At 43.6% G+C, this 16,733-nt stretch overlaps 1 pseudogene; it reads left to right on the top strand.

Annotated features, from left to right (window-relative positions):
* LOC140694411 (serine/threonine-protein kinase Nek7-like) overlaps positions 1–16,733 on the top strand; it is a 74,363-nt pseudogene that overhangs the window by 9,799 nt on the left and 47,831 nt on the right.

Genomic DNA, 16,733 nt, shown 5'->3' with positions numbered 1-16,733 from the left:
ATTGTCTCCTTTGTTTGATATAAAGCCAGTAATAATGATTAATGACGTATTGTTCCAACTGACGTAAATCTCCCACCCTTAGTATCTTTAGGAATAGGTTACTGCTGAAGTAGTTCAAGAAATTTTAGGGAAGTCATTTCTCAGATGGAAAGAAGCATGACTAATTAGACTCTGCTGGCACATGTGGTTTTTTAAAAAAAAAGTGTTGTTTCATTTTTTTTTATTTTCAGTGAGGTTTGTAGAAAGTAATACATAACAGAGTTGTTAGATATTGTGAAAAAGATATTCTAGTTTGTGTAGTTTGGAGATGAGTAATCTCTTTTTAATGATCGTACGTAGCATGAGCTTTATTGCCAAATAAAATAGAAAAGCATTTTGAAGTTTTGTTACTTTTGAATTTTGGAGAAATTTAGGAATATTAATATAAAATAAGACTTTTAAAATCACATGGTTGGTAATATGAAAATCACCAGTAAGAGATAAAAGTGCAATAACAATATAAACCTTATTAATGGTGTTAAATACTGTAATCAGCAGTGGCTTGTCTGTTAGATCACTGATAACAGCACCTCCAGGAGTTACCAGGAGTCGCTTTCTCTCTGGGGAGTCTGTGGAGGCCGTGCTGCGACGCTTCTAATCCCCAGAGAGAATTACCATCGTAACGTTGTCCTGAATTGTCTTCCTGCTCATTAAAGGTCCTTGCCATCACGTTTAAAGTCAATTAAGGAAATTGATTTAGTCCTAGGAAATTAATTGTTTAACAAGTTTGCACCTGTGAGGATATGAGCCCGTGGCACAGCAGAATGAATTTTATTGTAGAATGAGGAGTATTTCTGTGAAGGAAGCAGTTAACACAGGCTGGCATGTAGAATCCTGATCAGGTAGCGGGATCTGGTGGTATGTGATTAAAGTGCAGATCGACAAGAGATTCGTTAGTGAGACCGCAGAACATTTCAGGTGTTGTATAAAGCTTCCTTCACTCTAGGGTTTGATTTTTTTTGTTTTTAGTTGTCACATGTGATTTTGAATGTTTATTTTGTGTTTCTATATTTCGGGACTCTTCTATAGGATAACTTGTTAGGACACATATTCACATATCTCAAGAGGCTAAACATGGTACTTTACCACAAAAATGTAATACAAATGCTGCCAATATCAGTTTTAATTATGTCCTTTATTTAAGGAGTTGTAAGTGTCTTATAGTTAGTAATTAAGAAATAACAACAAAAAGCCAGTAACAATAATAATAAAAAAACCTATGTAGGCTTGTAATTACGTTATCCATGTTAATTAGTTCCATTTTGAGACTTATTCCATAAATGAATCTGTTTAAAATTTCTTGATGGAGTGTGTAGTCTTTATTTAGTAATTTTGGAAGATCCCTTGTGCTGAGTTAGCCGTGCCCTTTCTCGGTTTCTTCTGTCATGAAGAGCTTGCAGTGTCAAACTCGTAGGGTTCATGGGCTTTCAGACAATTACTCTCTTCCATTTGCCTGTGACTTTAAACTTCATTTAAGCATGTTCCAACCAGGTAGCTGAACTGCCACCAGACGTGATTTTATAAATGAGGTGGCCCCCCACGGTAATTAGGAGGCCTTTGGGCAAAGTAATTTTAGTTAGATGTAGTTGGTGTGTGTCACCATGGAGCCTGGGACCCAGGGGTTAGGCTCTGCCCTTCCATGAACCAGGAAGGCAATCCACGTGGTAACTGGGGGACACTCGCTAGAAGACGGAGCCCAGGCCCGGGTGGCACCTGCTCCCAGTGAGGAAGCTGCTGGCACAGGGGTCTAGCAGGATAGAGATAGACTCCAGTTGGGGCCTCGAGGAAGACGGACCCAAAAAGGACACTGAAGTAGAGACTAAAGAATGACAGTCCTAAAAACTCGAGCACCCCAGTGCCCTGTGAGGAGAGGGTGGGGGGAAGGATGCCGCCCCACCTGGGAGGGGAGCTGTAGGTGACAGTGAGCTCGTGCCATGCACCTGGCTGTCCGGTTGACACTCCAATGCCGGGCCTGGGTCTGCTTGCCCTACCTGAGAAAAGGAGGAAGCCAGATCTGGGTGGCTGCCTGGCTGAGAAAGGTTCTGAGATACTGAGCACTGAGTCCGGGCATGGAGCCCAGGCCTTGCACACTCAGTGAGGACCCTGTGCGTTTTCTGTGGGGCGTCTTGGGTGCATCTGGCGCCCGGCGCTCAGTGTCCGCATCGCATTGCCCTGGGTCAGTGGGGGTTACTCAGTGTCCTTAAATGCTGGGGGTTCATGGGGAGTCCGTTCCCTCTGCTGGGAAGCTGTGAGAGGCAGTTGTGGGTCTTCTCACTGGCACTGAGTTCTTCCAGGGACATTCACTTAGTAAATATCTATTGTCTGTTTCATGTCAGGCTGCCTTCCTGGCATCTGGGTACAAGGATAAAACTTGGTTTCTGCCTTTGAGAAACTCTATGAGTGGAGGGAGAAATACATCGTGTAAACAAATGATTAGAATCCAGTTCGGTGCGGAACCCAGCGTGGTGCCTGCACTGAGGATTTGTTGGCAGAGCTGACTGCTGTCGTGTGGGAGCGGAGGCTGGAGCAGAGGCTGGAGCCCGGGTGGGCGGAGGGTGGTCCCCAGACAGGCTGGCAGCTGAGCCTCTGAGTTTTTAGGGTGAGAAGCACAGTTCTTCAGAAGACGTGGGACAAGCCAATGCCTTGCGCTGAGCGGCCAGAGCTCACGTGTGCTAGGGGACAAGTGGTGTGGCTGATGTGGAGGCCCAGGGTGGATGTGCAGGTAACACAAGAGCCCTCTGTTGGAGGTGGAACAGAGTAGGTTCTTTCTTCCGTAAAAGTTGAAAATCCTTTAAATGACTCATGTCAAATCCAAAAGCCATTTTGTGCGGCTCAGAAAATACCCTGATCATTAAGGGACTGCGGGGCTGAGACCCAGTTTATCTGCCAAAATGAGAACAGGGGAAGGCAATTTAAGGGATTTTATTTGGTTTTTATTTTCTGCTCATTTGAATCTCATTACTTTGCTGAGTTATTTTCTTCCCAGTATAACTCTAATATTAAATTAAAAATATGGGGAATCGGACATTATCCAAAATAAGAGAATATAGCTTTTCCTCAGAATAGTCCTCTACTTGAGTGGGCACTCATTTGATGATAACACCTTTTTATTTTAAGCACCTAATACTGGCGACTTAGGATGGGACATAACTCATCAGAATGAAGTACGGCATCGGATGCAGTATCCCAGACTCATTACCGCAGTGTGTGTGTTGCCTGTCCCATGAGCTCATAAAGGAGACCTCATCCCGCACAGGCTTGTTTTTATATAAACTGCAGTATGGCACAGGGACCGGGATGGCTGGGATGTGCAGCTATGCTCCTTCTCATGTCAACTCTGCACATCTACACTGGCTGACAGGACATGGGAGCAGATGAGACAAGCTGTCACTCACCCACACTGCCCTTTGAAGAAAGGCCATGGGGGGAAAAGGTGCCTCAAATGGGCTGTGAAGTTTACATACACTGCCCACTGTTAAACAGATTACGTCTAATGAAGTGTCTAATGCTCAGGACATATCAGCCTAATCCTCGGTGGCAGTTCATCCCTCAACTGCCAAAAAACACTGCCCTCTGGCCCTCTCTCGCCACTCTGGCCGCCAAGCACAGGGAGGTGCCCAGCCTTAATAAACCAAGACAGTGTGTGATCTGACATGCAAATATAGGTCATTGCATATGTAAATGTGTGATTACAAACCTGCATGCCAAAACACATTAGTGAGGCTCTGCTCTCAGCATGCGGTTGTCACACTGCCTTAGCAGTTCATGCTAATATTTGTCAGTTATTGTGCAGGCAGAAGATGGAATTCCCAGTCAGATCTAAAGGGTGTGGATTGTGTGATAGCAGCCCTAATGATGAAGCTGTATTTCACTGTTGAGAATGACGAGTGTTCATCAGGAGAAAGATGGTCTGTGCATTTTGGGGAGAGGAAGGAAATCTATTTCTTAAATGCTACAGACTACCCCAGTGTGTCAATTCAAAAAAAAAATGTTTTTTAAGATTTCTTAGAAAAGCATGGACAATTGAAAAATGTCTCTCCTCTTGAAATGAAACTTTCATTTGAAGTTAAGAAAACTAAAAAAGTTGCTAATATCAGTTGATCTGAGAAGCAGACTTGTTGTAAGTTTCCTTTGTTAAATGGGTGCTGTTTGGTCACCGTCACACAGTTATAAATGGATCTCAGCAACTACGAAAAGAAATCATATAAACAAGCAGCAAGGTAAATTGTTTTGTTTCCCTTTATTTTGTAATTTTATTTTTCTTTTATTTTTTTGTTTTCAGCATACGTCTCTATTCCCAGCTTTGTTTTGTTTTTTCATGAAAAGACCTGAAATTGAAAATATCTGCAGAGCATCTTGGTTTCCTGTTGTAGGTGACTGTTCAGTAACTGTGACAGTCAGCAAAGGGCGTACTTGGGATCAGATAGACATAGGTTTGGTTTGATGACATCTACATTATAGGATTGTCATGAAAATTGAAGTGCGTGGCATATAAAGCCTTAATATATAGGCCCTGTTAAGTTGTAGATGCCAAAATGGAACCTTCCATTACTGTGGTAGTTGTTACTTTTATTTTATTATAATGATTATTTATGGTTTTATATCTGTAAAATGAATTTGTGAAATCTGCTGTATTCTGGTTGCTTTGTATGTCTTAAAGGAAGAATGGTATTTTTCTTGACAATATTTTGGGCTTTCAGAAGAAAGAAAAATATGATAACAGAAATTATTACTTTTTTTTCTCTTTTTGAGAAACACTGCATTTGAATGACAGTGAAACTTTAGTAGAATTTTGTAACATTTTTGCTAGCTTGACAGAGGTAGTGAAATCAACAAGATAACATGTACGGGGGTGGGGGGGTAATGTACTGCCCATATGTCAGAATAGCCCATGGCCCTCTGTGTAAGTCATGGAGTTGTCAGCCTTAACCAGAGTTTGTCTGGGGGGCTGCACGTTCACATTGACTTTAGTGTGTTTAGGAACCAGCATGCTCTTCGGCTGCATTAATAGGTATTTAATGTTCATTCTTACTAGAGGGTGCACAGTCAGGGCCCACAAGAGTGTTTTGTTTACACCGAGTTGGCTCAGAGAGCAAAGGAAGTCCAGAAGGATGAGAGCAGCGGGCTAAAAGGCCTACAGGAGTGTACTTGCCAGCAATCCAGGGATCCTGAAAAGGCCCATGCATTTTTAGCCAAAAAAGAGATGCTGTAAGTGCATATGATAGCTAACTAGACTATTCTGTTATATTTTTTACAGGTATGGATATTGAGTGTCAGTGGAAGCTTAAAAGTCACTGTTCCCTGGGTGTAGGTAGTAACCCCAGTAGTAGACAGGGTCCGACTGCAGAGGGTGTTGAGTTAATGTTTATCCTGCGACTGATTGAATGAATGAATGAGTCCATAAACAATGGGTGAAATGTGTCAGATGTTGAGTTTTGCCTCAAAATGGGAATGGGTGCTGTGCTCCCTCCACACCCTGTAATTATGTCTCTCCCAGCACCGCTGAGAGCCTCTTCTATGTACTTGGGCCATCTCTGTCAGAGCAGACGCATCTCCCATGCACCTCTTTCCCTAGCAGCTGGTACAGCGCCTGGCACTTAGGAAGTACTGAAAAGTGTTAGTTTTAAAAAGAAATGACTTTGTCCACAAACAATAGAAAAAATTGTTTAAAAATGTAACTATGTACTAAGTGAAAGAAGCCAGTCTGAAAAGCTCCGTCCTGTAAGAGTCTAGCCATGCAACGTTCTGGAAGAAGTGAAAAGCCCAGTGTGTGTGGGGGGTGATGCAAGGGCGGGGCACAGGATTTTCAGAGCAGACTCCGGTACCGTCGTTGTGGACACACGTCGTGATACGTGTGCCCAGACCCAGAGAGTGCACACACCTAGTGTGAACAATGGACTCGGGGTGGTGGTGGCATGTCGGTGGCACGGGCCCATTCTGGTGGGGGCGCTGATCCTGGGAAAGCAGTGCATCTGTGGGCTCGGGGTGTGTCGGGAGTCTCTGTGCCTTCCTCGTAGTTTTGCTGTGAACCTTAGAAGTGCCTTAAAAAAAAGTAATTCTTTTTTTAAAAAAGTGATGAGGAGGTGGTAAACTCCCTGCTGCTGGAACTGTTCTTGGCAGAAGTTAAATAATTTTCAGGAAGTTGAGAAGATTTTCATGCATTAGGTGGCAGATTGGACTAAATGAATGTATGTGTGTATTTTTTTATATATGTGAATGGTTCAGTAAATACATGTTGGGTGAATGGATGTCTGCAGGTTTACCATAGGAATCACCTGCTTATGTGAAAACAATCCACGATTGTGTGTACACTATGTGACTGAAAACTTTTCTGACTTTTTTAATTACAGAAGGCCTTACGACCCGATATGGGCTATAATACGTTAGCCAACTTTCAAATAGAAAAAAAATTGGTCGCGGGCAATTTAGTGAAGTTTACAGAGCAGCCTGTCTCTTGGATGGAGTTCCAGTAGCTTTAAAAAAAGTGCAGGTAAGATGACTTTAATTATCTAAATCAGTGTAAAATTATACTGTGTGAATAGTGAATAGAGAAAAGTATGTCCTGAATGATTGGGTGATGACAGTCTGAAGTTGAGAATGATGGGAAAGAATAAAAATTGTGCTTTAAAAGCTGGAATTGAGTGTAGGACATGGTGGAAATTAATGTTTGGTTTTAATATTACTTTTAAAATTTCACTGGCTTTGTTCACCCGGATTGAATAACGAGTGGAATGACCTTAGAAAAGCTGTCACAGCTCTAGATTTTGGGAGGCGGATCTGAGTTGTGACCATTGCTCCAGCTGGACACGTGAGCGGGAGCGGTGTCCCCCGCCAGGCCCAGTGGCCGTGGGCCCCGCAGGAGGGGAGGGACTTAGAGCCTGCGCTGCCTGAGGGCGGCGCGCTGCCGGCAGGGCTCGGGGTGGGCGGGGAGGGCGGGGATGAAGCTTGCGGAGAGAACCGCACTGTCAATAAAGGAAAACTGGAGTGAACTTTATTTACTGGAAAATTTTTAAAAAATGAAGTTGGTAAAATGAGAGGATTGCGGCCCTGCTGAAAACCGCGTGCTACGTCTGTGCGGTTCTGGGGTCAGCCTTGCGCTGCGGCGCCGACTCCTTCCGCTTGTCCTCGGGTGCGTGTGTCTTTCTCCCGCTCCTCTTGTTACCGACCAGGATTCTCTGGCTCCACAATCTGTAGAAACTGATAAGAGGGCAGAGGAGGGACCCAGGGAGGCTTTACTGGGGCTCGTGCTGCAGCAGAAAGGGGCGAGGACAAGGAGCAGGTGCCCTTGCTTGCTGCCTGGGGGGTCCGGGGGTCCGGGATCTGGAATGAGGGTGGGGGTGGGGCGATGGGGTGGGGGTGGGTGGCTTAGGTGATCGCCACCCCACTGCTGCTGCTGTGCCCAGGGGCCACAGTCCCCCCCCCCACCGCTGCTCCCCACACCTCCGAAGTGGCAGTTGGATCTTTGGTTTTTTTGTATCACTGTTCATCACTTGCCCCCACCACACAGGCACGCAATTCTTTTCAGTCCCTTCCAGTTTCTGTGTGTTCTGTTGCTCAGTCAGGTGCAAGCATTGCAGCCTTGCGTCCCAGGTCCCAGGTCCCAGGTCCCAGCCTGTCCCCGCTGACCAAGTCCTGCCCCCGCCCCTGTGGACTCGTCCCGCTGAGCCACAGTCCCGGGCGGCTCACTGCCCCCGGAGTCTAGCAAGTCTCCGTCCACCTGCCCTCTGGTCTAGAAAGCCCTTGCCTTTCTGCCTCAGAATGTGCTTGACAGTCTTCCTCACCTTTTCCAGGGAAGGTGGTTTTTGTTCACACCTGCCTGTGGGCTTCACATTTTACTCTGCAGCCCTGGGTTCTCTTCTTGGTTGAGACCTGTGGAACCTCAGTGTCCTCTTACAAGTATATATAATATATAAACTTGGTGAAGGACCAGTATGTTTGTGACAGCCATTACAGAGATGAACAGTTTTCACTTACATCTTTAAGGAAACAGTAAATATTTATGAAAGGTTTATGGGCGTATGTGATAGATGTGAAGAACCTCTCGTCTGCAGCGCTCAGCTCGCAAAGTAAAACCTCAAAAGTAACTTGATGCAAGCCTGCCTCTCCCGTCCCTGTCCGGAATTGTGTGTTGATCATTCCTTTCTTTTTCTTTGGAGCTTCCCCCCTTCTATCTGTGTACGTTTCTGAGTAAATCTGTTTAATAGATGTAGTCACGTGCTGGTGCGTGTGGCGGTTCTTTATTCTTTGTGCGTATTACACACACAGTGCGCGCATATGCGTGTGTGTCTAGGATTCGTTTACATGTGTCTGGTGCTCAGTTTTTGTTACGTCTGCCTGCTGTTTAGGTTGTGCACAGTTGTTTGCTGTTACAAACAGCCCTTCCATGGTGTTCACACGTGTGTTTCCCGGAGCACATGTGCAAGAACGTCCCTGCTTGTGTGCCTGAGAAGGGAAGTGATGAGCGCAGGGATGCGTGGTTGGCGCTGTGAGTTAGTACCAAGTTACCCTACACTCGCACCCTTTGACCGCCTCACTGGCAGCATGTGAGGGCGGCCATCTTCCCTCTCGCCACATGCCACTTTTAGTGAGAAAATACAGCCTAAAATGCAAGTATTAGTGTTATGACACAGATGGCTTTAAGAATGATTATTTCCTTGCAAAAGAACTCTTTGATCCGTTTTTAAAAGGTATCGAATTCTGCAGAGTATCTCTGGGCACCAAAGTGGGGAAGAAGAAACTAGTGATTCTATTTCTACCCTCTCGGAGAGAGAGGTATCTAGAACAAGTAACTGCTGAACCCTGGGCGTGGCTTCCTGATGTAAATACTTGGTGGAATGGGGATGTCAGTTGGAGCTGTTGGAGTTGGTGGAATTGAGCGAAAGCCAGGCTGTCGAGGCGAGACCGGGTTCTGCGGAACGTTGAAACCAGGAACAGGAGTTTGAATAGGAGGAGAGTAAGGACTCACCATGGATTCTCCAGGGGGGCAATAATCTGCCAAATTGGTTATTTTCAAAATAAAGTACCAGCAGAACACACAGCACGGACCAGAGAGAAGACAGCTGCTGGTCTGCGGCAGGGCGGGGTTGGGGGGTGCTGAGAAACTGGCCGGAGGCCCCTGCGGCCTCCCTAGCCCCCTCCTCCACTCTGAGTGTGGACAGAGGCAGAGTGCTGTTCTCATGTGGTTGCATTTTAAATCACAGAACCTTGTCTTTCGAAGTGACTTAGAAAGAAAAGAAGGGAAGGGGGGGAGGGAGGAAGAACAGAAGCTCTTCCAGGCCTCTTATAACTCCGTCTGTATCGCTTCATGTTGCCCGTACGTTTCTTCCCTTTGACTGGACGTTGGAATGGACCTGAGTTAATCTGCCCAGTCGTGGTTCCCGTCTGTGTCGGGTAGATGTGTGCCCCTCCAGCTGCCCCCATTTCCCGCCGTGATGACCCTTGGACACGTGTTGCCCGCTGTGCCAAGTTCAGTTTGCCCTCTTGGGTTTTGCTGTTCCCCTGTGCTTTTTAGTGTAGATGTTGGGACATCTGCTAATTTATGCAAGAGAGAAGTGGTGTTGCAAAGATATTCTTAGCTTATTTAATTAGGAGACAGTCTCTTAAACCTTTAAGAGGAGAAATCTGTTTGCATTTCAGAGCTGTTACTGATTTTTGTGATGTATGGCACTTGTGCTGAGCAGTAAAGACCATGGTTCTTCCTTTTAAAAAGCCATCTCTGCAGCTTAGTGGGAAAGTGTTTACTAAAACATTGTTGACCAGACACTTCTTTTCTGAAGACTCCTAGCACCTCTTCAGAAACTCCATGAAGACTCAGATACTGGATTTCCTCGTGAGACTTGTTATTTTAGGGCTGTGTTACCTGTCTAAAGGGCTGTGTCACTGTTCCCAGCGCTTCCAGAATCTGCCCTCGATAGGCTGGTTGAGTTCATGTGTTGAAAGTCTGCATTTATAACTCACTTCTCTGCTCACAAATCTTTCATGAGACTCTTGAGAAGCAGCGCCCAGACTCCTCAGCTCACTTCTCAAGGCACTGCTCCGCCTTGTCCCCCAAGTCCAGGGTCACGGCTCCGCGGCCTGTAAGCACTGGTGATGCCCTGGGTGTTTGCTGCTAGCCGTGTCGGGGGCAGAGAGCGTGGGCCGGACGCATGGCCCCTCCGGGACGGAGAGCCCATGGTGCCCGGCTGCGCCCCCCCGTCTTTAGGAAAATTTGCTCGCATCCCACTATGATTCCTTTGCCACAATTAAGATGTGACTACTGTGACAGTTTCGAAATTCCACGTGCAGATACGCTTCCCTGTCTCCCTGCTTCCCTCCCTCAGCTCGTGCCTGCAGTGTCACTGGTCACCTGGGCTCCGCGGTCAGTGCTGGAGGCTTAGGGAGGAAGAGAAACAGAGTGAGGGACTCATGGGACTCAGCTCTCCTCTCTCTCCCGTACTTCCACCCCGTCCTGGTCTTCCACAGCCGCTCTCCCGCCCTCTCTGAACTCTGATTGAAGGTCTGGCTTCCACGGTTGACTTTCTTGGGACTTTGTCAGCTCTCCGAGCAGCGCTGGCATTTCCCCTTCAGACGCCACCCCCTACCCCGTCTTGCTTGTCCCCAGTCATTGTTCCTCTTCTCAGAGTTTTGGTAAAATTGGAAGACGATCAAAGAAGACATTTTAAAGGATTCAGAGAATATCAAGAATTTATCAGCCAGTATTTGCCAAAACACTACTGCTAACTTTGTTCTTAGCAAGTATAAAATCAGTTTAAAAATTCAAAGAAACTTTGGTAGAATTGGAAAAAGATGCTTTCTGAAGACTAGCTTGTAAGTAGTTAATGAAAAATATTTTTATAAAATCCAGATTTTTTTCTGTATATATTGCCTTATCTTGCTCATGGAGTCAGATAGCTTTGAATCTATGACTGGGAATGATTTAATCTAAAGATTCAGCTTTTATTTTTGTCTTGACATGATGGCTAAGAGAAAAAGCAAGATACTTGTGAATTTCCAATGAAATGTTTTTGGTTCAGAATTTAGTTTTGCCTTAAATGGCCACCAGTGCTTCTTTCCTTAGTGTTTGAGAGGTGACTTCATATTGAGATTCAGTTAAAAATAAAAGTTAATTTGTAATTGTAAATTAATTTAAAATAAAAGTTAATTTGTAATTGTAAATTAATTTAAAATAAAAGTTAATTTGTAATTGTAAATTAATTTAACTCTAAGTTGAATTAAAGATTCGTGATTTCTGTGTGGCACACTTCTGTCTTGGTATTTTGTGTCCAGGGAGGAGTTCCTAAAACTGTCATAGCACATCTTATTCTCGTCTTGCTCGCTGTCTTCTATGCTTTAACGTTTTTCCCATCATAGAGACGTTGATTACTGGGAGGTTAGTTCTACATGTGTCTCCAAGTTGGCGATTTTTTCATTTTAATCGCTCATACCAGAATTGTCCTTTGTCACCTTAAATTTTCCAGGAATTCCTTCAAGGTCCAAGACCCCAAATTTCTTTGAGTTATCCCAAGTGCCCTGTGAGCGGTAGTTCCCAAGAGTGATGTCCTCCTTCACGAGTCGGCGAGTCAGTTACTTCTCTCGCTTCGTTGGTTTTTAAGCATAAGTGGTGTGTGTGTGTGTGTGTGTGTGTGTGTGTGTTGTGTGTGTGTATTTCATGCTGGTAACTAACATCAAGTTCAAAACTTTCTGTTGATGTAAATATTGGCCACTGTTGTTTAACTTGCTGTACAGCAACACCATTCTTCTGGCATCTTTTGGCAGTTTGGGGAATGAGGGGCTATTCTGTGTGAAATTGTTGAAGTTTACTGCTTTCAGTAGTGAACTTTTCATTTTTACCTACTTCTGTGAGGAGCCTTGTGAGGGGCATTACACTGTCCTGCAGGTGTAAGTCAAGTGCGGGGCCCCTGCCAGCCCCCCTCCCTCCCGGCAGCCCCCCCCAACCCCGAGGCCCTCACGTCAGTCTGCGCAGCAGCGCCTGCAGCCGGCCGGCTCGGGTCTGGCTCTCGGGCCCTGTCTGCAGCCCGCCTCGGATGGTGTGCGTCCTGAGGGCGGCAGGCTGCTTCCTTGCTTGTGTGTATAATGAAACCTAATAATCGGTTGACATTCAGCACAGTTTTGTGAGTGATGGAAGAGCAGGGGCAGGAACATGTTATCCTCATTTATGCTTGGAGTATTGACTTATTAAGGTATTTTCTGCAGTATTTAGCATATTGCTTTTTTATTTACTTTTCCACACACTTGAACCATTGAGACACTTCTTTGTTTTCAGAGACATACTAAAGAGCCCTTTGACTATATTATTTATTTTCATGTTTTTTACAGTCGATCAGCGTTCCTCAACCTTGCCTTTATTATCACCTTTAAGGAGCCTTTTTGGACATTTTTTCCTAATCAGCCCACTCGTGCAATTTGAACTCCATAGATATGATATACCTGTTCATGTGTTATATGTAAATCTGTGCTTAAAAAGAGCAAGGCTTTGTCAGCCCTCTCTCCGAAGAACCAATTTTCACCTCCTTGGAGTGGTAGCAGCCCCGTCAAGGATGCGTGCGTTAGACCTTTCAGACCCAGTCTGAGCGTATACGTTGATGGTCAGTGGTTGAGGGCTTGGACGTGTCTGGTTCCAGAGGGACAACCTGGAGGATGACCTCTGGCCGCTCCATCAGTTAGCTGTGTGAACTTTAGCTCCCTAAGCCTGCTTCTCTTCATCTGTAAAGTGAGGATGCTGCTAATACTGTCCTCATAAGGATTAAATGAGAATTCAGTGAGTAAGTTCATGCAGTGTACTTAGCACGTTGTTCAGTATTTTAACTATTGATTATATTAACATATCACAATCTCACAACTTCCATTCTGCTCTGTTTGAACTTAAGATTTTGTATATCCAGCTGTTCTCTTTTTCCATTTTTAATATTTTGGATGGAAAAATGTAAGCACTAGTGGTGACATGAGATTAAACACCTAAGGCCTCCACAGCTTCTCAAAGCTGATTGGGAAGAGCACTTCCTAGTGTGTGTGATGATGTGTGACATGTTACAGTGGACTTACATGCTAGCTTGAACCATAGGTTGCTATTTTATTAAGTAATTCTGGATTCTGTTTTTAGATATTTGATTTAATGGATGCCAAAGCACGTGCTGATTGTATCAAAGAAATAGATCTCCTTAAGGTAAATAACAAATGTACTGTTGACTGTTTTGTACAGAACTGAATATGTAAATAAAAGTGATTTATTAAAATATCCACTTATAAGCAAAAAGATTTTTGAGACATAACATAGGCCACACTGATTTCAGATAACATTATATATAAATTTGAAGTCAGAATATTGAAGAATGCAGTTACCTTTTGAATTCATTATAAAATAATTTAAATGGAACATTTGGTAGGATTAGCTTTTTTTCCCATTTCAAACTAGGAAATTAATTAAAAAGACATAAAACATTGAAGAAAGTTTTTCTTGACCATCCCAGTTAGACATGTTCTAAATGTTAAGTAATATAAACGCATATATCACAAGATGTGATATATTGAGAATGTGGACTGAATCAAATGGCTCCCATTTTAAAAATAATATTTCTGTATCTTTTTTCCAGATTTAGAAAGGATGATGTAAAGAGAATGTCGGAATTATCTTTTCAGTTTCTCATCCACTCAGAGAATATGACTGAAATTTTAGTCATCTTCATACTGCATTTATTGTAGTGAAATTTCTTTTGAGAAATATATTTTTAATTTTTAGATAAGACTTGGTTTTTTTATGCCAATTTTGTTTGTGCCTGAAATGAATCAGATTTATTCAAAAAGATAAGAGTAAGATCAAAATGAACCATGCTTTCCACTTTTCTGTAAGTTGTAGTTATTTCTTGCTACATGAAGTCATTGCTTTAATAAACCTTTGTTAGAGAAATAATATATCATCATAGAAAATGTGGGGGGAAAACCTGTAAGTATAAAGAAGAGAAGATAATCATGCACATACTCGCTAGGGTAATTCTTGAGTAAGTTTCTTTGAGAAACTATTTGTCTTATATGTTAACTCGCTTAAAGATTAAACAAAAAGATTGTAAATGTGTATAGCTTGATGCATATATTTCTGAAATTTTTCTTAGGATTTTATGAATCAACCGCATAGATAAATTCAGACTGTTTGTATTATTTGATGTAAAAGCTGTATTTAGATACAATATAGTAGATGCTAGATTTTTACCGCTGGTTGGAGTTATCCTTGGCTCAGCCTTAACGTCAAAGTAAGAGTGAAAAGGGATACTTCATTTGCTATTGAGTGCCCTTAAATGACAGTTACCATTTTGAAGGATATACTTTTTGACGGTTGGTGATTTAATTCTGTCATTTATACGCATATGTGTATATTTATTGGGCATAGCAATACTTTTTAAAATTTTAAGTGTGTAATTTATTATTTCTAGTAAAGAATATTAAAGTTCATTGTTATCTAGTTTTACTTTCAATAACTATAATACTTGTTTAAAAATTCACTAGGTTAAAGAAAAATACAGTCATATTAAGATTTCTGTAACTTGAAAGGCATTTTAACTAAGTTTATTCTTAAGTTATGAAACTGTAAGTGACTCTTGGGAATGTACAGTAAGAAAATTTTTGGTGCCTGTTTTTTTTTCTCAGCAACTCAACCACCCAAATGTAATTAAATATTATGCATCATTCATTGAGGATAATGAACTAAACATAGTTTTGGAACTAGCAGATGCTGGTGACCTATCCAGAATGATAAAGGTAAGTTGTTTTTTTTTTTTTAAACTAAAGATTTGTTTTTTCTAATAGAGTTGTATGTTCAACGTTTAGGCTTGTGAGATTCTTTAAAGACCTCAGAATGCTGCTTAACATGGGGTAGGCGTGTAGTAAATGGTAGGCAGAGTGATGGTCTGATTATGAGGCTGGTTTGCCTGGGGAGGTTGATGCTGGTCCACTTAGACGTATGAACACTCCAGCACCAGCCTGGAAGTAGACCGAGGACTTGTCTTCTGTAAGCTAAAGCTGACTTCACCCAGCAGATCACCCTTGATCCTGCATCTCTGGACAGCAGGCAGGGGGCGGAGGGAGGTGCTGGAGCAGTCTGACCTGGGCTGCCCCTGCTTTGGGAGGGAGTCATGGAAGGAGAAAGTGGGCCTTGAATTCAGACTTGCGCATCCAACCCCGATTCGACGACTTAAAAGTTGATTAACGTTCTTTTCTAAGGGCACATTCATTGGGTTTAAGTTGAGCCACAAATTATAGGAACCCCCCAAAACTAGCCTAAAAACTGCTTATCCTTGGGCTTAACTTCGTAACCTGCTTCACTTCTTCTGTGTGCCACATCTCCTCCAAAACAAAGTAAGAAGAGAACCTGTTTCCTAGGGTTATTTTAAATGATTGATTGATTGATACTTGCTAAGAGCTTAGAAGAGTGCCTCCCACTTAGTAAGGCTATGTAAATGGAAGCTGTCGCCATATTATTAATGTTATTATGTGTATTTTTCTGCTACATAAAATTCTGGGGCTAATATGACAGTTCTGATCTCAGATTCTCAGAGACCAGGCCTGTTTACAGCTGGTCTGGGCGTATTTGCTGCTGTATCCAAGGCACATCCCCGGACGCTGGCCACACAGCGTTCCAACCTGCTAGCCAGAATTTAGTCCTGATCGTGTCCACCTGCAAGGGAGGCTGGCGTCTCTAGTCTTCATCTGTCTGTCAAGTGCCAGCTAGACTCCATTACTCTGGAAGACGAATTCAGCAGTCTGGAAGTCAGTGAAGGCCAACAAGATGAAAAGCAAGGGTTGTGAATTGTGAGCTTGCCGGAGCAAGGGAATCGACCACTGCCGTGTGCGTGTTGGCAGAGATCTCAGGCGGATGGAAGAGCAGGAAATATTTATAGTGGGTAGGAGGGGAGGCTTCAGGTTGGAGGCCACAGGCATGAAGGAGCCGTGGGCAAGCTCACTAATCCTCCCCCGTGAGCTGGCTTTCTCTGGTTGGTCCTAAGTTGGAAGCGGGGACAAAAATTGGGGAAGCTGTCAGTTACCAATCAAGTCCTGGCCATTCTGGCTGATTGTTACAGAAGTTGCTGGATCACCACTAGTGAGAGCAGCCTGGCCTCCTGCAAGTCTGACAGAGTGGAGCAGGCAGGCTTCCTAGGCAGTTTGTGAAAGATAAAAGGCTGGCTTCCTGGTCGGCTTGCTGAGGACGGTGGCTCAAAGCTCTGTTTTTATACATGGTCTGGCCGTTGTCTGTCTGTGTATTCAGTCTCTCAGGAGATACTGGGGCACAGCCAGTCATCTCCTGCCTGCAGTTACTGTAAGGGGTTTTTTAAAACAGTGCTAGGTGCGTTATAGGCATTATCTTGTTTACTCTTCACAAGGATCCTGGGAGGTGATTTTGACACTTAGAGAAGATCATTACTAGTAAATAGAAAAACTGGTATTTGAAATTAGGCTTGTCTGATGCAAAAATCCATGCATTTTACTTCAGTGGCCCCTAAAGATTTTTGTATCACAAAACTTCTTTGAAAAATCAAATAAAACCCTTGACCTTCTTGCAGGAAAATGCTGGTGCATACACAATTTGCATTCCACTACAAGCCTTTGCAGGCTCTCTGATTAAGGCATTTGTGGGTTGGCTAGCGTCGGTTAAGAAGGTTAAGAACCCTGCTCTCTAGTGTGAGTTCAGCGTCAGCCGCTTCAACTCT

Source organism: Vicugna pacos, unplaced genomic scaffold, assembly GCF_048564905.1.
Source record: "Vicugna pacos unplaced genomic scaffold, VicPac4 scaffold_21, whole genome shotgun sequence".
Classification (NCBI taxonomy): Eukaryota; Metazoa; Chordata; class Mammalia; order Artiodactyla; family Camelidae; genus Vicugna; species Vicugna pacos.
The sequence above is the reverse complement of the archived record's forward strand: the minus strand, read 5'-3'. Positions and strand labels throughout refer to the sequence as shown.